Source organism: Heloderma suspectum, chromosome 1 (assembly GCF_057233095.1).
Source record: "Heloderma suspectum isolate Gila_16-S chromosome 1, 16-S_ref, whole genome shotgun sequence".
NCBI lineage: Eukaryota > Metazoa > Chordata > Lepidosauria > Squamata > Helodermatidae > Heloderma > Heloderma suspectum.
This window is the reverse complement of record NC_139458.1, coordinates 70565884-70587726: the sequence shown is the minus strand read 5'-3', so window position 1 is coordinate 70587726 and position 21843 is coordinate 70565884. Positions and strand designations below refer to the sequence as shown.

The window sequence follows — 21843 nt, the reverse complement described above, 5'->3', positions numbered from 1 at the left end:
AAACAACCCATGGATTACTAGGGTGGCTTGTTGCCTACACACAAGCCACCCTGTGGGAAGCGGTCTGGATTTGGATGACATGACAGCCCACCATGGCTTGTCACCCACGATGGCTGTCATGTTGTGCAAACCCAGTCACTGGTAATTATTACTACTGAATCGATAGAACCAAACCCTTGCATTGCTTATAACTGAAATACAATAATTGTGGCTGAAGTTTTTTGGAAACTATGTCCCCTTTACACTAAATGGGGCAGTGGCTTTGTCTACAACTCTCTCCCACTTTGGTACTGAAGACAGTGTATGCTGTGCCATTAGCTTCTTTCCCTGCCAAGATAAAACTCTTGAATTAATGCATACCTCTTCTGGTTCCTGTAATGCCCTGAAATTTGAGAGAACAGTTTGCAGGTAAAACAGCTGCATACTCAACTTTCCTGACAGGGCATTTACATGGTTTCTTTTTGAATTTCCCTCTCTTTTGCATTGTCATCACTGGCCTACAAACCACATGTTATTAGTGACAAAACAGGCCTTCATACTATGCTTACCTGATGCAGTAAAGGCTACTAGAGGCTACAGCAGCATTAGAGGATTGAAAAAGGAACAGGAAGAGCCTTTCCTTTCCTCTTCTCTCTCCCCAAAACAGAATTTCCACATCTACGCCACACAAAACTTAAATAAGGTAAGCTCACTGGGCACCTACTCTCTTATCTTGTCGGCAAAATCTTTTCTGTTTTCTCAGACTTTTAAACTACTTTGTAAACACCAAGAGTTTTAAACATCACTTAGTTTTCTGTTGCTATTAAGTGTTTTTCGTATTGCATATATTATATTTATTATTTTGTATTATTCCTCCCTGGAGTACATATTACAAAAGGTGGTAAAAAGTGTCTTTAATTAAATAAATCAGGGTGCCTGTGCTTCTCCTGAGCAGGGTGTGTCTGGGGCATTACAGTTCAATTTTCGTCAAGACCAACTTCTCATAATCACTGGCAAAACTTTTCCTGGATTCAAGAACCTTCACCCTGGCACATAGTGGGGTTTTTTTTTTTGTTTTAATAAGTGGAGCACTAAGTCATGACTGCCCCCACCCCCACCCCGCAATCTGAAGCAGTGTAGTACAGGAATAGTTTTACCATGTAGTTCACTGTTTGTGTAGGCCAAAGACACAGCGGAACAGAACGATCTTGTATTTCCTGTTCCCTCTGCATCAGTTGTGGAATGACCCGCCAGTTGAAATGCGCTTGCTGTCCTCTTTAAAGGTTTTTAAGCAGGCATTAAAGATGCTGTTATTCCGGTAGCCCTTCCCTTTTTAGAACTCTCGTTCCTCTTCGTTGACTCTTGTATGCTGTTTTTATGCTGGGTTGTTTTTATTGTTGGATTTTTTGTTAAATCATTTTTAACATTGTATGTCACCTATAGTATTTGTATATAGATGGGTTATAAATTGAATTAATAATAATAATAATAATAATAATAAATAAGCATCATCATCAAATGTGCCCTCAGTATCCTGGGCAGTGGACAGATTTAGATGATTTGGGAGCTTTAAGAACACAGAGCACTAGGGGCCTTTCTAGATAATTATTTTTTTTGTGTGTGTGAAAACAATGTATATCCAGTATTTGGTTGTTGAGCAGGACCCAAAGCCTTTTGTCAAAGTAGTGTCACTGTTCCACAGTGGCTGCAGGATATCTAGAACAGCCTTCTCCAACCTGGTGCCCTCCAGATGTTATGGACTACATTACCCACAATTCCTGGCCATTGGCCATGCTGGCTGTGGCTGATTAGAGTTGCAATCCAAACCATCTGGAGGGAACAAGGTTGGGGAAGGCTGATCTAGACCATTTTCCCACTGTTGCTGGGAAAACACTTCTCCGCAGCAATAAACAGTAATAACAGTAATATTCTGTTTCTGGGAAAATGTGATTCTCTGCCCCACCTTCTGTTGCAGTTACGAGTACTGTGCAGTTGTACATGTGTCACAGCCGTCTGTGCAGCCAACACAATTCTTCCCCCAGTATGCTCATGATATCAATCATCAGGGCCTTTGGGGGCAAATAAAAGTGGTGAAGACTGCTTCCTCATGCCTTCACCATTTCAGGGAACCATTCTTTGCTTCTTTCAAGCTTTTAATTTTAAAACCAAATACTTGATGAAGTATATAAACTGTATCCAATATATATCTGTTCCCACTTTGATGTCAAAGCTATTGTTGCTTCCCAAGTTGCTGTCAGTCTGCTCTAATGGGGCCGCCTGGAGGAAATCCACACAAGCCCACTTAAACGGATAGAAGTCGTGACAAAAACAGAAATAACGACGCTCTGTCATAACAACAGCACTGGGACTGAAGCTCACCATTCTTGTGCTGCTTTTCCAGTAATGGTATTGATCCAAACTTTTAATTTCCTAAATGAATGACTCATGGCCTGGACCAAGCTTAGTAGGTTGTGGGGCAGTGATATCCTCAATATCCATCTAATACTTCAAAAAGTTCCAGTTATTTAGCAATCTTAGGTTCGCTCCAACATTGAGAGCCAGGGTGGTATAGTGACGGACTGGGACTTTGGAAGCTGTGGTTCTACTCCCCCTTGGCCGTGAAGGTCACTGACTCACTTTGGGCCAGTCACTGACTCTCAGCCTAACCTGCCTTACAGGGTTGTTGTGAGGATAACATGGAAAGGAGGAAGAGGAGGATCATATATGTCACCTTGGACTCCAGAAAGGTGGGATATAAATGTAACAAAATAAATAATTCTCTAAAGAACAAGCTAACCTTCTCCATAAAGATGGTATTTCTAATCTGCTGGGGCAGTGATCAAATCATGTGGAAAGGGCCCGTCAGTAATGCCCAATATAAGGTATAAAAGATTGTGAAACTACTACCTCATTATGGAAACACTATTACATCAGATAAAAGTTCCATGAGCCTGGTGGAACTGGAGACTTCCTTTGCTACCCTTTTGGAATATTCTGATGTATCTTCCCAAATCACAGCTCTAGCTGTGCATTATCAAATACCTTTAGCTAGTGATGTTGCAGAAGTTAATCATTCATTGGTTCAGAATACAAACCTTAGCAACTTTGAATACTCAGCTTCAATTTGAGATGGACCCTTGAGTTTTTCACTAGCTCTGTTAAACAAAATGCTTTAAAAATGTTCTGGTTCGAACTGTAGCATCTTTCTAAACTAAAGCAAGTTATTTTCCCAGTACTAACTGTTCACAGCAAAGCATGAAAAGACAACACTGGATTGTGGTTAGGGGCTATATCTTCACCTAAGCACAACAAAAATGGATAATCTAATATTTAATCAGCAAGTAAAAAAATAGATCAAGACAACCCTGGATTTCCACCAGCGGACTATATTCTCAGCCAGACAGAACACTGGTTTAGAGAAGGAAGCTACTGCCTAGGATACAATCCATGGTAAAGGACTTTGACTTGAGCCAAGAAAAAGGGAAGGGAATTGATTCAAATTATCAATAATATGAAAGACAAAAATGTTGTAAGAGACATAAGAGGGGCTATAGCTCAGTGGCAGAGCACCTGCTTGGCATGCAGAAGGTCCCAGGTTCAATCCCCGGCATCTCCAGGTAGGGCTAGGAAAGAATCCGGCCTGAAACCCCGGAGAGCCGCTATCAGTCAACATAACTGGACGGGATGGACCAGTGGCCTGACTCATGTTCCTATATTCCCACCGCACACTGACTCATGGTTATCATGAGCTTTTGTAGACCGTGGCTTCCCTCATCAAATCAAACGGAGATGGCCATGCTCACTTCAAGCAAATTTATCTCAGATTTAATGTAAGAGAACTGGCTGTTTGGGAACTGCTGTGGGATTTATAAAACAGACTAATGTAAAAAATGAAAGACAGAAGAGCTGGAGCTGGGACAGGAGGGTATTGGCTCTGGAAGTGTTATACGTCCCTGCTGTGAGGTGCAGCATGACCCGTGGAAGGGGTTTCCTGTATGTAAGGAACGTAGGTTAGGAGAGACTGGTACTTGACACCAGAATTGTCCAGAATAACATGGATCAGTGTTGGAAATGTGTTTTTTTTTTTTTTAATATACTGTTTGCAGTGAGCTAGGGTGGCAAAAAGCAAGTGTCTGTAACCTTTCTTTCAAGGTTCTACAGGCTGTTTGGGCACTAACTACAAAAATGATCTTCCTTCAGGTAGCTTTAAAGTATTTAATTTCCACTTTGCTGTCGTAGCTCTGGGGGAGGAGACTTCAGACCCTTGGCTGCTCACTTGTGGGGTGCCACAGGGTTCTATTCTCTCCCTGATGTTATTTTACATCTATGTGAAGCTGCTGGGGACTATCATCAGGAGGTTTGGGTGCAGTGTCACCAATATGTGGATGACATGCAACTCTACCTCTTATTTAAATCCTCGCCAAGGTTGGCTGTAAAATCCCTGTCCAAGTGTCTGGAGTCAGTGAGTGGCCGGATGGGAAGGAATAAGCTGAAACTGAACCCCGACAAAACTGAACTACTTTTGGTGGAAGACAAGGGGAGATTGGGGGAGGTTGACCTGGTGTTGAATGGGGTGCAGCTGCCCCTGAAGGACCAGGTCCACAGCCTGGGGGTCATGAGACTCCCAGCTGTCCATGGAGGCTCAGGTGTCAGCCGTGAGTCAGGTGGTGCTGTACCAATTCCATCTGATATGGCGGCTGCACCCCTACCCCTCTAATCATCTGCTTACATCAGTAGTACATGCCCTGGTCTTCTCTCGCCTAGACTACTGTAATGCGTTCTATGTGGGGTTACCCTTGAAGATGGTTCGAAAGTTGCAGCTGGTGCAGAACGCAGCAGCCCATCTCATTAAAGGCAGCCATCAGTGAGATCACATCACTTTAGTGCTGAAGGAGTTGCACTGATTACCAGTTGTTTTCCGGACCCAATTCAAGGTGTTGGTATTGACCTTTAAAACCCTATATGGTTCTGGCCCAGTCTATCTTAAGGAGCATCTCCAGCAACACCAGGGATTCCACTGAACGAGATCGGCCTTGGAAGGCCTTCTGTCTGTCCCATCAGCCAGGACAGCTAGGCTGGTGAGGACTAGGGAGAGGGCCTTTTCTGTGGTGGCCCCCACTCTGTGGAATTCCCTCCTAGTTACCTCCACCATGCTCCCTCTTTGATGAGCTTCTGCTGGGCTTTGAAGACCTGGCTGTTCAGGCGGGCATTTCGGGTGGGTTAGGGTTTTTTTTTTTTTTTTAGAGTAATGTTGTTTTGTTCAGTTGATTTGTTGTATTTTGTGCTGTTATTTATATTGTACGCTGCCTAGAGTGGCCAGGTAGCTGGCCAGATGGGCGGCTAATAATTCTAATAAATAATAGTAATAATAGTAGTAGTAATAATGATGATGGTGATGATTTGTGCTAAGTAAAAATCAGTGGAACTTTGAGGCAACATTACCAAGCACTTAGCACTTCAAATACTGTAAAAACTATAAATACTATATAAATAATAATAAAATAAAGCCATAAGCTATAAGAGGTCAGCTGGAAGCACATCTATCATTCTGCTTGATCCCAGGGCAAGGAGGAGCTGTAGGTGAGAATTCTCATATGTAGTCTGTGCATACAGTGGTTCTCGCATATAGTCCCTGGCTTTGCATGGGCCCTTGCAGGGGGTAGCAGCAGGGGCCCCCAATACCTGTACCAGGCCCCATAAACTGTCTGGGTGGCTCTGCAAAATGGGGGAGACCAGGCACACCTCGCCCAGGGAGCTATTTATCCTAGGGCCACCCCTGAGAACAACGAAGAATCTGTATTATTCCATATGGTGCTGGCAGCTAGAACTCTATTGTATATGGAAATTAAACAGATTTAGAAAATTAAACAGATTTCCATGATGAGATCTTGATATGTTAAATAAGAGCACAATCTTGTCTGGATGCCCAGCAGCCCCCAAACTCAGAGGCTGCTGGGAATCCTATGCAGAGCGGGAGGAGCATGGAGGTGATTGTTGCCTCCACACTCCTCCCTCTCTGCATTTTAGCTGGATGGGTGTTTTTGCCCATCTAGTTGAGATGTCAGGGAGCAGGAGGGAAGGAGGCTGTGGCAGCCCGAGTATTGTTCATAAGCCAGCCGCCCTGCTGTCTTCCCCTCTCTCGCCCCCTTTCCCTCCTCCCTGAGCTTGCATTTGTGAGCTCGTAGAGGCAGCTGGCACAGTTCTCTCTGTGCTGGTTGCAAGAGGGAGCAGAGCTCGGACTCCTAGGTCTAAGTTCGGAGCTCTGTCTCCAACCTCAGATCCAGGAATCCTAACTATACTGTGGACCCCCAGACGCTATCCATAGGATTTCTCTCCCCATTAACTTGGTCTATTCAAGTTAGTCAAGAGAACAGTAGTGGAAATAAGTTTGAAGAGGAAGAAATACTTAAGCGTTTTGGAGAGGAAGGGTGTTTTGAAGGTAGAAAGTTAGTCCCAAATAGGGATGGATGGACTCACTGGCGCCTGGCTTTGTTGGGCACTCACCATGATGCTGCTGCCACCTATCCCTGCTTGCGGCACCACATAAGCTTGTTTGTGGCCCAGCAAGCACCTGACAAAGCTGCAAAGCTGCCTGTCCTCCCTAACAGGGCGCCCGCAGGCCCACTCAACAAGCACCCCATGGCTCAGCGAGCACCTGGCAGCTGCTTGTCCTCCATAGTGAGGCACCATTGTGTGCAGCAGTGGCAGCTTGGGCACTTCTGGGTAGGTAATGCTGCAGACTTGGCAACCATAAAGGCCCCTTTGACACAACAGTACAGGCGTTAATGCTCCATTCACACCTGTAATGTTGCATCAATGGAGCCTTTATGGCCACCAAGTCTGTGGCATTACCTACCCGGAAGCACCCAAGCTGCCACTGCTGCACACAATGGTGCCTCACTATGGAGGACAAGCAGCTGCCGGGTGCTTGCCGAGCCATGGGGTGCTTGCTGAGTGGGCCTGCGGGCGCCTCACGGTTCGGCGAGCAGGTCCAAGAGGGCGGGCGAGGGGGAGTTCCTTGGACGCTACCCCCCCAGCAGACTCCCACAACATCCCTAGTCCCAAACTCTGATTTAATTTGAGTACTGAACAGATGTATCTTCATCCAGTTAGAGATGTCAACAGCTGTACTGTTTTGGTTGCAAACAATCTAACGGTGAGTGAGTTTATGGGCAGAAAGCAGTTGAAACAGAAATGGACTATAAGCTGCAGAATGCTATATTATGGCAACCCATAGTGCAAACCGTCATCTGCACTTTAAAAAATGATAGTAGCATCCTGTAGGTACTCGTTAAATGTAAAAATAAGCCAGGTGTGAACTTTATGTAATGGGCATACATTTTAAAGAACCTGTAAATAGGGAAAACAAGAACCTGTAGTAATAAGAGTCTGAGATAAAGATAGGCTTGTGGTACCTATTTGTTAGGGAATATTCAAGCAAAAAACTGTAAAGTTGTTAGATCATGAGCACACACAAAAAGTTAGCCAACCAAAATCAGCCAGGGGCTTACGAACATTTTAAATCTAGTTATGGATCTATTAAGCAAAATAATTGTATACAGTGGGATTTTGTGGCAAATTCTATGTACCATGAAGTCACAAGTCTCATGTATTTCAGACAGTATGAGAATGAGGCCAAACTGCAAAATTCTCACTAGGTGTCAAAGCTCCTGTCAATGATAATCAAACAGAATGCAAACTTTGAAATGAACATGAAAAGCACAATGCAAAAGCATGATTAAACCCACAACAGATTCCTCTTCTCAGTCTCAGATGTTTCTTAAAATGAATTGTGAAAGGACAGCTTTGGTTAGCCGAAGGACATTTCTTCAGAACAAAGCTAAGAAACAGTATCTCAAGCATGCATAGAAGTGATAGAACAGTACATTATAAACAACAGTTTGCACATCATGGGACTCCGAATGAGTTAATACTAGATAATTGCCTGCAACTCAGATGACTATTGTTTATTCTGGAAATTTGGTTGCAGACGTAATTGAAACATACCATTCAAGCAGCTAGTTGGCTACTGTGCAAACAGAATGCTGGACTAGATGGAGCCTTTGTCTGATTCAGTGTGGCTCTGCTTATGTTCCACTGATTCCGCAGCAAGACATTTTTGGGCACAATAAGGCGGCTTGTCTCATAAAATCAAGATGACTAGCAAATGACAAATATTGCAACCAGGATGCCTACCCCGCCCAGGATTTTGAAACCCTACCTGCTCCAGAGCATATTGTGATATCCAGAGAATGGTCTTTAAGCATCGGGGATGATCACATGCAGATGTACCCACTAATGCATGGAAACTGAGTGCACTGAGAAGGCAGGACTAGCCATCACTGTGCCACTCCCATGCACCTCTGTTGAAGGGCAATAAAGCACTCAGTCCATTGTATACATTATATTAATACATTAGGAAGGACTACTTTTTCCATAACTGTCATTACCAGAATATTGTGGCATTGTTAAAACTCAAAACTAACCACCAACCATGAAGAAAAGAACTGCTTTAAGACCCGATACCACCCTGTTGTCTGCTACAATTAGGGTTCCCTTGCTAACCTGGCCATAAAGTTCCATTCAGGAAAATACGTAGAATCAAGCAATCTAGACAGGCTAAAGCCTAGACAGGATAAATCATAAAATGTGGATGCAAATAGCTACCCTTTTTAGATCATTCTTATTTAAATAACAAAAGCTTATATTGGATGGTATCAAGTGGATGCTGGTGGCTTTGATTTCAGTGGGCCTGTGAATCCATTCTGGGTTTCAGTCAGAACGAGCCAGAACTCTAAAGGAGCTATCCAAGGTGCTGAACCCTATAGGAATGGATTTACAGCCCCACCAAAATCAGAGCCACCAGCGCCACTGGTGGTATCCAATTAACTGGTCTTATTGATGGAATGGCTTCTGTCAGTGGAATGGGAAGAAAGGTACTTCCCCTTCCCCTTTGCAGCCCTGAGTGTGCCCTCAAAATTTGCTCCAGAGGGTTGGAGAGATCCTCTGAGGCATATGTTCGGGGCACAGAAGGCAGTAGGGAGAGGAGAGGAAAGGAAAGGAATGTTCCATTGCATGAGCATTGGATATGCAGTGCCACCCATTATATATTTAATATAATGGAGGAGACGCAAATTAAAAAAGCAAAATAAAATTTTGCTTAGATGGGTGCCTTTCTTTACTGCTTGGTTGGATAGTACTACCAAGTAGGCCTCAAGTAGAGATGTTGTGGGAGTCAGAGAGTGGGGTGGAATCCAGTGGCCTCTCCCCTGCTCGGCCTCCCAGACTCCATTTGCTAAGCCACTGTGCTTACCGGATTCACTCACCAAGCCACTGTGCAGTCCATGAGCACCCAGCAGTCGCCCAACCCCTCAGCGAGCCACCATTTTGTGAAAAAATAGTGGTTCGGGGTTTTCCATAAATGTAATGTTATGTAAATGGCAGCCGTAAAGGGGCCATTTATGCAACATTACAGGTGGACAGTGCAGCGGTTCATCCAGGGAGCTGAACAGGGGCAGACCTTGGCAGCAGCGGCTTGGCAAGCACCTGGCAGCATGGACAGAGATAAGTCCATCCATCCTTAGCCTCAAGAACTATATACATCTTCCAAAAGTCCCTTGTTCAAGCTCATTGAACCTTGAGGGAGAGGTTCTATGGCTCAGTGGTAAAGCACCTGCTTTGCATGCAGAAAGTCCCAGGTTCAATCCCCAGCATATCTAGGTAGGGCTGGAAAAATTCCTGCCTGGACCCCTGGAATGCCACTGCCAGTCAGTGTCATTAATACTGGTCTACATAGACCAATGGTCTGACTTAGTAGGGAAGTCTACTAAGCTCCTGTGTTCCTATGTCAGTGTTGAAAATTGCATGGTCTCTGGAGCAACCCAGGCATGCGTCTCTAAACAGGCATTAGTTAAAGTGAGGAGGAGAGCAGAAGAGAGATTAAAAGATTCCAGGGCCTTCCTCTTTACACATAATACAACTAACCCTAAGCCTTTCATGATTGGGTAAGCCAAAGGTTGTCTCCACTCCACCCCTGGAAACATGAACCATCTTACAAGACTGGAATTGTGAAAAGCCAATTGGGGGCTTGCTTTCCGGGGTTGATATTTGGGATCATAGAGACCAAGGCAATACTGTGATACCAGTACAGTTAGGGAGCACAGAAAATGCTCTGTTTATCTAATGTGAAGGGCCATTACATGTGTTTACAGGCACCTGCTACCAAGCAATATCATTCATACATCATGTCAGGCCACCTCAGATCAACTAATATAACCCAAACTTCAAATGTGTCACAAGCTCAAATCAAGAACTAAAAGTACAGGCAGAGCAGGTAACTCAAGCTACACAGAAACAAACCTAGGCTCAAACTCCCTGGCTTGCCTCACCAGATGCAACTGGAATGATGGCAGCAGACTGACAGTCCTGGGGGTTCTAGAGGGAGCCTGAATTCTACATGGGCTGCCCTGGAACTCAGTGAGTGGGTTTTATGGGCAGCCATTTTAGACTGGTTGTGGGCAGTTATGGGCAGCCATTTTATATGCCACTGGTTTCTAGCATCTGACATTGAATGGCTGGAGAGCAGCCATAATGGAGCAAGTTGGGGTCCATTAGCTGTTTTCCAGCATGGCAGAGTGGACCTGCTGCTATTAGCACACTGGGGATGTGATCAGTTGACTAACCGGGGGTAGGCAACCTGGTACCCTCCAGATGTTTTGGACTACAACTTCCATAATCCTCGACCAGTGGCCATGTTGGCTGGGGCTTACAGAAGTTGTAGTCCCAAACATCTGGAGGGCACCAGGCTGCTTATCCCCGAGGCATGGCACTAGACTGTTATATCAGACTAGAGTGAGACTTCTGTTGTTCTGAGAGAGAATAATAACATTCTTGTCTTGTGTCCTGACTGACATGTCTGCTAAGCCTTCCATGACAATGCCTATCTTCCTTTGCCCACTTTTCTAACAAGATCTTTCTTACAGCTCCTTGGGCCTATTAGAGCTTGCTAAGGCATGAATGATGTCATGCCCCTGAGCTGCGCAACTGTACTTCTGCTTAATTGTGAATGAATTAGCATTTCATTTGGAGATCTCAGTAAGGAAAAAGCAGCGTGGCCAAAAGTCACAAACGTGCTCCCTGTTTGTGATGCAAGAGATTAAACAAATCCTCTGACTGATTTTACAAGCTTCTGAAATGGAGTTTGGACACTGTAAACTGACTGTATCCATGTCAAGCAAACTCAGGATCATCAGAGAGGCAAAAATAACTCCTGTTAATACTAGAGGCTTGTGTGATCTTAAGATCATTGATGTTTCCTTAACAATTGTACAGTCCAATAAATAACCAGAATAAGTCTTTCATGAAGTGCCATTTTCTCTTAGTTTGTCTTCTCACATGGGAGCTGTTCTGGTTTTGTTGTTTGGTATCATCTTACATTCAGCCTTTGACTGGAAGTTCAAGAAGGTAACAATAGCCAATTGAGAAAGTAACAATGGAGATCCCTCTCATATGAGAAGAGTATTAATGTTTAATCATCCTGACCTCGGTCAGTAATAAAGGTTCAGAACATTACATATTTAATATTGCATGATGGGTCAAACTAGATGTTATACTAGACAAGGAATAGCAGCACCTCCAAGTCTCTGAGGGCACAATCCTATGCATGTTTAGACAGAAAAAAGTCCTACAACTCCCAGCAGGCCCCAGCCATGCACCCTTAGAGCATCTTCTTCCACCCTTAGCCACTACACTGCAGTGCCCTTTTGTCACTCTCTTGTGAGCCCTAAAACAAGCACCCAGTGCTGTTATTCCTTGAAATAACATTAATCGTTGAAGAAAAGCTGCTTTCCATTAATTAGGGCACAACAGCTGAAAGTGATGTTTAGTTTTATTTCAAACTTGCTTTTAAAGATTTTCCAAATGAGCTTTGCATTCCAGTGCCATCACCGAGGAAATGAGGAACAAGCCGTATGTCTTTGTGCTAACTCTCCCGGCTAGTTGAGCAATGAGAAAACAGAAATCATCCCTTCTTTTCTTCTCCTCCGGTAACTTGATTACTAGAATGGTTTCTTTCAGGCAGATGAACGTTCTTTCTGATGCTTTCAATGAAACTTCCCATAGACACTACCGCGAATGGCTTAATGAGGTTAAAAGATCAGGATGTCCCCAGGACATTTCCTAAGCCCTTGCTACACAGCTCAGGGGGAACAGAAGAAGGAGGTCTGCCTGACCTTTTTGCTGCCCGGAAATGCCATGAGGACCTTGAAAGAAGCCACGTTGCGAAGTCGCTTCACTTGGCTTCAGCTTGACCATGAAAGGGGTCAGACAGATACAGCATTGTCCTAACACTCAATTTCACTAAAGCCAGAAGAAAGGAAAGACTTCCCCATATGAAGGGCTGAGGCATTTTCAGCATATCTAATAACAATATTTCTCAGTCAGTCTTGCTACAGGTGAACACTCCAAGCTACAGGCAAGAATATATTTTTTTTAATTAACATTAAACATAATGTTAAGAGGTAATAGGGATGTCAGAGAATTCCGCCACGGATCTCAGTGAGGCCAAATGCCAGTGTATTCGGGCCCCCAAAATCCGTGGCGGAATGAAGCCCCCCGCCCCACCACCCCGCGAAAGGTGTGTGAAATGGAACACTTACCTGGTGCCGTTCGCGCTGCTTTGCAAATGGCAGCCACATCTACGGCTGCCATTCACTTCCCCATTTTTGCCATGATAGGCTACGTAAATACTTACATAGCCTTTCACGGCTAATGCAGGGACGCCATTTGTGTCCCTGCGGAGGCCGTGATAGGCTACGTAAATATTTACGTAGCCTATCACGGCAAAAAAGGGAACGCGAATGGCAGCCGCTACGCCTTTTGCGCCCCTGTTTTTTGGCCGTGATAGGCTACGTAAATATTTACGTAGCCTATCACGGCAAAAAAACAGGAACACAAATGGAGGCCACCATAGCCGCCAAAATTTGCGTCCGCAGGCTCCGCACGCCTGCAAATGCACCCGGCTAGCAGCTCTGCGGAGTTGCTGCAGAGCGGAGCTGGCCAGGTTAGGATTTTGGGGGGAGGTGCGGAGCACCTCCCCCCCACCGCAAATCACCCCCTTTGAAAAGGTGACTTTCGCACATCCCTAAGAGGTAAATACTTTGATGGAGATGCTTTTGGACTTCAGAGAAACTCCGTTAGAGCTAAATATGGGCCCTTTATGCACTCACTCCAGCTGGAGCTGACTCACTAAGAAGACTGTCATAAGAAGGCCATACCGTGTGTTGCCTAGTATGCATGTTGGCATTGATGGGAATTATTTGGTAATGATGCTTCCTGTTAAAAGACAGTAGAGAAAAAACAAAAGGCAAAACAGAATGAGCATTTACCAGTCCTAAAAGGCTAAAAAAAAGAGAGACTACACCAAAAGGTAAAATGTTTACTCACAATATTTTTGCATAAAAATGCAGGTACCACGTGGAGTTTCAAGATATTTTTTTCAGTCCATTTCTTTATGTTCTATCACACCGGAGGGAGAGGGAGAGAGGGAGAGAGCAAACAGAACTGCTTCCAGCAATGGAGGAGGTCAGGGAGAGGAAGAAAGGGGAGGAGCAGGAAACTACACTGTAGGCTATAGAGATCCTAAGGCTAGCTATGCCCAAAATTCCCATGCATTAACTAGTTAATTAATGTCCCCTTCCTGTAACTTGCAAACAAGGTTGCAGTATTTCCAACAGACATTTGGCAGGGCTGCTGCTGGGCAGAGTCAAGGGAACTATTATGAAGTGCCTCTCCCTGGCCCCTTCCAGCTCCAGCATCCAACTGAGTCAGGGCATCTCCTCTCTGCTGGCCTTCCTAGATGATCAGCATGGTCAGAATCCAGATTCTGAAGATGCTCTCACATCAGCAGCCATTTGTTTGATGGGAGGGGGCACTTAGGACAAAACAGATACTAATCCGTAATTCCATACCTAGCAGCTACATTGTTTTCATGTTTATTCTAGAGTAGGCACAGGGCAGGGGTCCAGTCCAGATTGAGACTATAGCATTGGGAGTTACCCCCCCCCCACACACACACACTGCTCTAGGCCCAATCTGGACCAGGGGCTCTGCGCTGCCTAATGGAAAAAAAAGACAAAGCTGGTAGATACGGATGTAAAGTAATGTCTGTTATGGCCTTCAGATTCTGAGGGCATGTAGTCTGGAAGCCTGGATGCCTAATATACATCAGTCAGTTGTGGGAACATGACAGTCCCGAAGCTGACCCTGACAGGGCAGACTTTTGTCCAGAAGACTGTGCCAATAGAGGTTTCCACACCACCTACTAGCGAGAAAACCTACTCCCCTCCTCTCATCCGTGCTAACCAGTCAACCTCCACATTTTCCACCCCTTGGCCAGCCATTTAGGTTGTTTCAGGGGAAGAGGAAAGTACTGGGGTTCCTACTTGAAGATGTACCTAGCAGCAGCATTTCTTTCTTTCTTTCTTTCTTTCTTTCTTTCTTTCTTTCTTTCTTTCTTTCTTTCTAGTATGCACAGGGGGCTGATCTGGATCAGGACCACAGTAGGGGGCAAAAGGTTAAAGCCTGCCTACGCCTCCATGCTAGGGTCCTGAGCCAAATCCTGAGCAGAACCATCCAGAGCACAGGGGAAGAGACTAAACACCACCACCCTTTGTCTCTGTTGCAGCCTTGTAAGCTGCACCAGCATGAGAGAGTGGAGTATAGGAGAGATCAGCTGCTGCTGGCTGTAAAAAAATCTGCTAAGTATTTTCTGAACTTTGTATTCCTGGGGTAACTATTTGCACTTCGTAGTGCTTATTGAAGCCTTAATGCTTAGGAAGGGTTTTGTTTATTTGGTTCTGGTTTGTGCATTACTGATACATAATAATTGATATTGTGTTGTAATGTTTGATTTTGCCTATTTTGTAATTAATTTGAAATGTTGTAATGTTAGTATTGGTGAAATGAGTTGTTTATTATTGTAATGATTTACTATTGTAATGATGTATTGGTATGCTTTTTTCATTTTGTATTAGTCATAGAGTCATAGAATAGTAGGGTTGGAAGGGGCCTACAAGGCCATCGAGTCCAACCCCCTGCTCAATGCAGGAATCCAAGTCAGAGCATCCCTGACAGATGGCTGTCCAGCCTCGTCTTGAACGCCTCCAGTGTGGGAGAGCCCACAACCTCCCTAGGTAGTTGGTTCCATTGTCGTATTGCTCTAACAGTCAGGACGTTTTTCCTGATGTTCAGCTGGAATCTGGCTTCCTGTAACTTGAGCCCATTATTCCGTGTCCTGCACTCTGGGATGATCAAGAAGAGATCCTGGCCTTCTTCTCTGTGACAACCTTTCAAGTACTTGAAGAGCGCTATCATATCTCCCCTCAATCTTCTCAAGGCTAAACATGCCCAGTTCTTTCAGTCTCTCTTCATAGGGCTTTGTTTCCAGTCCTCTGATCATCTTTGTTGCCCTCCTCTGAACCCTCTCCAGTTTGACTGCATCCTTCTTCAAGTGTGGTGCCCAGAACTGGACACAGTACTCCAGATGAGGCCTAACCAGTGCTGAGTAGAGGGGAACTAGTATTTCCAGGGATTTGGAAGCTATGCTTTTATGAATGCAGCCCAAAAGAGCATTTGCCTTTTTTGCAGCCACATCACATTGTTGGCTCATATTCAGCTTGTGATCAACAACAATTCCAAGATCTTTCTCGCTTGTAGTGTTGTTGAGCCACGTATCCCCCATCTTGTATCTGTGCGTTTGGTTTCTTTTTCCTAGGTGCAGAACTTGGCATTTATCCCTATTAAATGTCATTCTGTTGTTTTCTGTCCAGCGCTCCAGTCTATCCAGATCACTTTGAATTTTGTTTCTGTCTTCCAAAGTATTAGCTATCCCACCCAATTTTGTGTCATCTGTGAATTTGATCAGCATTCCCTGCACCTCCTCCTCCAAGTCATTAATAAAAATGTTGAAGAGCACTGGGCCCAGGACTGAGCCCTGCGGTACCCCACTCGTTACCTCTCCCCAGTTTGAGAAGATCCCACAGATAAGCACTCTTTGAGTCCGAGTCTGTAGCCAACTGTGGATCCACCGGATCGTTGTTTCATCTAGCCCACTTTGAGCTAGTTTGCTCATCAGGATATCATGAGGCACTTTGTCGAAAGCTTTGCTGAAGTCGAGGTATATGATGTCTACAGCATTCCCACGGTCTACAAGGGAGGTTACTTGATCAAAAAATGAGATCAGTTTTGTATGGCAGGACTTGTTTTTGACAAATCCATGTTGGCTTTGAGTAATCACGGCATTATTGTCAAGGTGCTTCCAGATGGATTGCTTTATCATCTGCTCCAGAATTTTCCCAGGGATTGATGTCAGACTGACTGGTCTATAGTTCCCAGGTTCTTCCTCTTTACCCTTTTTGAAAATAGGGACAAGATTAGCCCTCCTCCAGTCATCTGGCACTTACCCCGTCCTCCATGATTTCTCAAAGAGAATAGACAGCGGTTCCGAGAGTTCTTCTGCCAGTTCCTTTATTACTCTAGGATGCAGTTCATCTGGCCCTGGAGATTTGAACTCATTCAAAGTAATGAGGTGTTCCTTGACCATATTCCTTTCGATCTCAATCTGCAATCCTGCCCCTTCAGCCTGCACTTCGCCTTTGCCAGGGGGGTCATAGACCCTCTTTTGGGAGAAGACTGAGCCAAAGTAGGAATTGAGCACCTCTGCCTTTTCTTTGTCGTCTGTTATCGTTTTGCCATCCTTATTTAATAGCTGAACAACAATTTCTTTCCTCTGCCTTTTACTCTGCACTATGCAAAAAAAGAGTATTTTTCGTTCCCTTTCTATCTCTCTTCTAACTAATAGAAGTATGGTTGAGAAAACTATCTGGGCCCCAAAGTTCTTGAGTTTCCTTCCCAAAGCTTCAAAGTCCGACGTGATTTCTTTGTAGCTCCGCTTGGCAGTATCATTTGTTCCCACATGGATGAGAAGAAAGGGATACCTATCATTGGGCTTTATGAGTGCAGGCAACCTTTCAGTCACGTCTCTAATTCGTCCTCCTGGGAGACAACATACCTGGCAAGTCCACGGGTCTTCGCAACACACTTGGGTCTCGATCCCACGCAGCAAGGAGTCTCCCACTACTACCACTCTTCTCTTCTTGTTGTTGTAGGCCTGGGTTTCATCGCCTGTGTTTGACTGACCTTCAGCCTCTTGCTCACTCTCATGTAGGTTCTCCTGTGATTCTTTCTCTGCAGGCTGTCCTCCAGTCTCATCCGCAAGTACCTGGAATCGGTTCCACAGCTCCACTGCTTCCACTGGTGCAGAGTGGCATCTAGTTCTTCTTCTCCTAACTGTCACCGTTTTCCAAGGAGTATCCTCTACTCCATTTTTCTTCACCTCAGCATTTCCCACTGCCTCATCTTGCTGTTGCTCTTCAAGCTTCTTGTCTTCCTTTTGCTGCTGTAGTTCCCCCATTTTGTCCGAGAACTCTTCGTGTTCTCTTATTCCCCGGAGGGTCGATAGTTGCCGTTCCAGTCCACTTACTTTTTCTTCCAGCAGCGTGATCAACTTGCACTTGTTGCAAGTGTAGGACATGTTGTTCTCAGGCAAGAAAACAAACATTGCACACACCTTGCAGGTCACCACCACCGGAGAGTCCTGTCCTTCCATTTCCTCTTTTCCCTTTTTGTGTCTAGCTTTGTGATTGTTCTAGCCTAGCCTGTGCCTGTTCCTCTACTCAGTAGAGATTAAAAGCAAAGTCCCACTGGTGTGAAAGTGTGTGTTACAAGACAAATAAATGGGAAAAAAGTTAGTTAAAAAATAAAAAAAATGAAAAATGAAAAAAATGTTAGGGGCCTCCCCCTTGACCTCCCCTGCTGAACTCCCCTGGCCAACTCCTGTTTGCTCCCCCAGTTTGCTCACTCTGGTCACTCACTCTCTGGGAGCTTGCTTGCTTCTGTAGTCCCTGGAGCAGCTTGCTCTGCTCTGCTCAGCTGGGAGGCGGGAAACAGACTGAAGCTTCCCGCCTACTCAGCTGCTGGGAGTACTCAGGCCACACACCCCCAATTCAGTTGGAGCTCTCAGAAGCACCTGGTGAGCTCACAGCCACTCAGAAGGATAAAGGGCAGCCCCCTGGGCTTCCTGCAGCCCACTTACCTCTTAGTCTCTGTCTCCTTTGTCTCCTTTGTCTCTTCAACCACTGCAACTCCCCTGGCCAACTCCTGTTTGCTCCCCCTGTTTGCTCGCTCTGGTTGCTCACTCTCTGGGAGCTTGCTTGCTTCTGTAGTCCCTGGACTAGCTGGAGCAGCTTGCTCTGCATTTGCTGTTTTGTTAGCTGCTTTGGGCACTTTTTGTGGAAAGGCAGAATATAAATTAAATGATAATGATGAAATCAGAGCCCTTGATTAGAATAAGAAAAAAAGACATAGCTGCTAGCTACATCTTCAAAATAGTGTGTAGCTTGGCCCTTAGCATCTGTAATATGCATATTACTGTAGTCACTTTGAGGATTTCAGCATGACTGTTCTTCAGGATCAAACCATTGACTCCAACAATATAAGGGAACGAGCTGGGTTAAGAACATAAGAAGCACCATGCTGGATCAGACCAAGGGTTCATCTAGTGGCCAGCCAGTTGTTGAGCAGGAAACCACAAGCAAGACATGAGTGCAACAGCACCCTCCCATCCATGTTCCCCAGCAACTGGTGTACATAGGCATACTGCCTCTGGTACTGGAAATAGCAGATAGTCATCAGGACTAGTAGCCCTTGATAGCCTTCTCCTCCAGGAATTTGTCTAACCCCCATTTAAAGCCATCCAAATTTGTGGCCTTCACTACATCCTGTAGTGGCGAATTCCATAGTATGACTATGTGCTGTGTGAAGAAGTACTTCCTTTTGTTTGTCCTGAATCTCCCACCAATCAGCTTCATGGGATGACCCTGGGTTCTAGCATTTTGAGAGATGGGGAAAATTGTCTTCCTATCCACATTCTCCACTCCATGCATAATTTTGTAGACCTCTATCATGTCTCCCCTTACCCTCCTTTTTTACAAGCTGATGTAAACAATCCCAGCTGTTGTAACCTTTCCTCATAGGGAAGATATGCTAGCCCCTTGATCATTTTAGTTGCCATTTTCTGCACTTTTTCCAGCTTTGCAATATCTATTTTTAGGAATGGTGACCAGAACTGTACACAGTATTCTAAGTGCGGTTGCACCATAGATTTGTATCGGGGCAGTATGATATTGGTAGTTTTATTCTCAATTTCTTTTCTAATTATGCCTATCATGGAGTTTTTTTACAGCAGCTTGTCACTTGGTTGACATCTTCATTGAGTTGTCCACCACAACCTTTTTTTCTTGGTCTGTCACCACTAGCTCAACACTTGTCCGAAGGTTGTGGATCTTTGGACAACTGTCGAGGTAAAGTGTACAGGTCCATCTTTTTCTTTACTCCACACTACAAAAGAAACATGCCAGACACCTTAAGGGACAAGGCAGTTTAACTGACCTTATATGTGACTGGGTGGGTGTGTAGGGAAAAAGAAAACTGAGCAAATCTCTGGATAAATTTAGCTACCACCTCATCTTGAAGAAATTCTTAGTGAAGGAAGAGAAATCAAATGTACCCTCACTCAAAAGTGCTAGGGCCCCAGGGAGGGCAGGAAGAATAAGACCTTTCTTCATGACAAAGAAGGAAAACAGCTCAGTGCTCTGTCAGACATGTGATGGACATCATCAGCAGGAGTTACAGATCAATCTGCAGAGAAAGGCCTAAGTTGTCTTTAGAAAAGGGTTGCAGTAGGGCAGGGAGAGAGACATTTAAAAAAAAAATCAAAACAAACAGCAGTGTTGCCTGTTGGTTTCAAACAACTTTAGCTTTTTTGCTGTCTCTCTGACTGTAGACACAATATACAAGTTTACCAGCTGGTTACAAAACAGCTACAACTTTGTTAAAACTGGACTCCGAAGGGGTCCCCCTTATATATTCATTTGCAGGGATCCACACATTTGCTCACCACAGTTGCCATGGTGACTATCCCTGATGAGTGTGAAGCTGAGCGCAACAAGTGACACCCCCCTCCCATCCGATCAGCTCTGGGCAGGAGCAGAGGGGGAGGCTCACAAACTCGACTTTGCCTCACCTCCCCCCCCCCTTTAGGGAGTAGGTCAACTTCTGAAGACGTTTTAGGACATATTCTGCTACGAGCAGTATTTAAGCTGAGCAATCAATCAATCAAAATATATAAATAAATTTAGGTTGAGTCTATGTGACTTGTACAATTTCCCCTTTGGCCCTGTGTCTTTCCCCACAATTTGGCAGTACCACTGTTGTGTCACACTGTCTGTATGTTTATTTTTATATTATATTATTAGAGTGGGGGAAAACACAGCCCATTATACATATATGAGAGAGAGAGAGAGAGAAGGAAAGAACAAAGAATAGAGACAGAATGGATGCCTAAAACCCACAGAGTTACTCCATTTTTGAGAACGAAAGAAAGAAAACAATTTCTTAGTCAAAAGCATAGGTTACCTCAGCAGCATGTGCTATCAGGAGCTATTAAAATAAACATTACACCAGTGTACAAGGAGCTTATTAATTAAATAAACGCTTCCCCCATCTCCTTTCTCTGTCCTTATGACTGGGGAGGAAAAATACTGAAATACTAGAATGTCATTTCAAATGTGGTATAGAAGGAAACTAATCATCACAACTAATTATCTGGGTTGTTTACAAACTTCCCCTACCTACTTCTTGTAGACATCTTTTCATAGTGTGATAGTATTTGGAGGTCAACCATCTCTTTCACAAATGGGTAGGCGGTCTTCAAAGGTCCTCCTCCTGTATGTCATCCTCCTTCTGGACAGTTTTGTTAGACTTAAGGTTTTGCTTTTTTGTGTGGTTTGAGGCCCAGTGTCTTTAGTAGCTGCAGGATAGGCAGAAATCAACAGGTGAGGCTTTTCACCCTCATGGAGATACAACACTGGGGAAAGCTTTGCCTCTCGATTTCTACCTTTCTACTTTTTACATACCATTAGATTGTTTATGTTCACCCATAAAAAAGGGGGCTACTTTAAGTGTGGAAAATCTTCCTTTTGTTTCCTTCCCTGCAATATGGGAGAAAGGACGTCTCTGGGTATCTTTTTTCCCATTTAACATGAGTCAGAGTACACTTTTTTCTGTAGCGTATATGCAAATGAGTCACGATGAGAGAGCTGATCAGGATCTCCCACAGTTCAAGATAAAAATTCAATAGTAGTTCTCCGTGTGTGTGTGTATGTGTAAGAATTGGACCACAGTGTTTAACCCTTTTCCCAGCACCATTTTCCCAATTAAACACCCGATTAAATGCAAACTTAAATCTGCTATTTGCTTCATGGGGAAACATCTCAGTACTATATGGGAACCTGTATGTTTTCCTCATGGGCAAATAGCTTTGCCTCCCTGCTTCTAATCTCTCTCTTGGGCTAGATCTACACTAGCACTTTTTATCAGTACTGAAGTGCACTGATAATTGTTGGGGGACATTACATATTCAGTATACTGCCTTTCTAGTGTTATTTCCTGCTTGTTATTCCGTATTATCCAAAATAATGCAACAGATGATATTGTGTATGCTATGAGATATAATGTGCAAGAGGGATATAGGGTCACCGTGATGGGATCTGTTGATATGACATGAGATGTGGATCTGGCCTTGTTCTCCGTGTGGGAGCTCGTAATGCCAACCACGGAGTGCAGCAACTAACCTATCATCAGGTGGGGCATGGCCTGGGAGAGAGCCCCGTAGTCCTTCCAGGACCTGGGTCGAAATGAATATGTGTCCTGCCTGCCCAAACAAGTAGATACACTTGGAGAAAGAAT

General features: G+C 44.5%; 1 protein-coding gene across 1 annotated transcript in view; it reads left to right on the top strand.

Annotated features, from left to right (window-relative positions):
- Window positions 1-550: 550 nt before the first annotated feature.
- LTK (leukocyte receptor tyrosine kinase) overlaps window positions 551-21843 on the top strand; it is a 149834-nt gene continuing 128541 nt past the window's right edge. Inside the window, exon 1 of the mRNA XM_084846017.1 lies at window positions 551-682. The gene's annotated coding sequence lies outside the window, so the exon portion shown is untranslated. The remainder of the gene's footprint in view (window positions 683-21843) is intronic.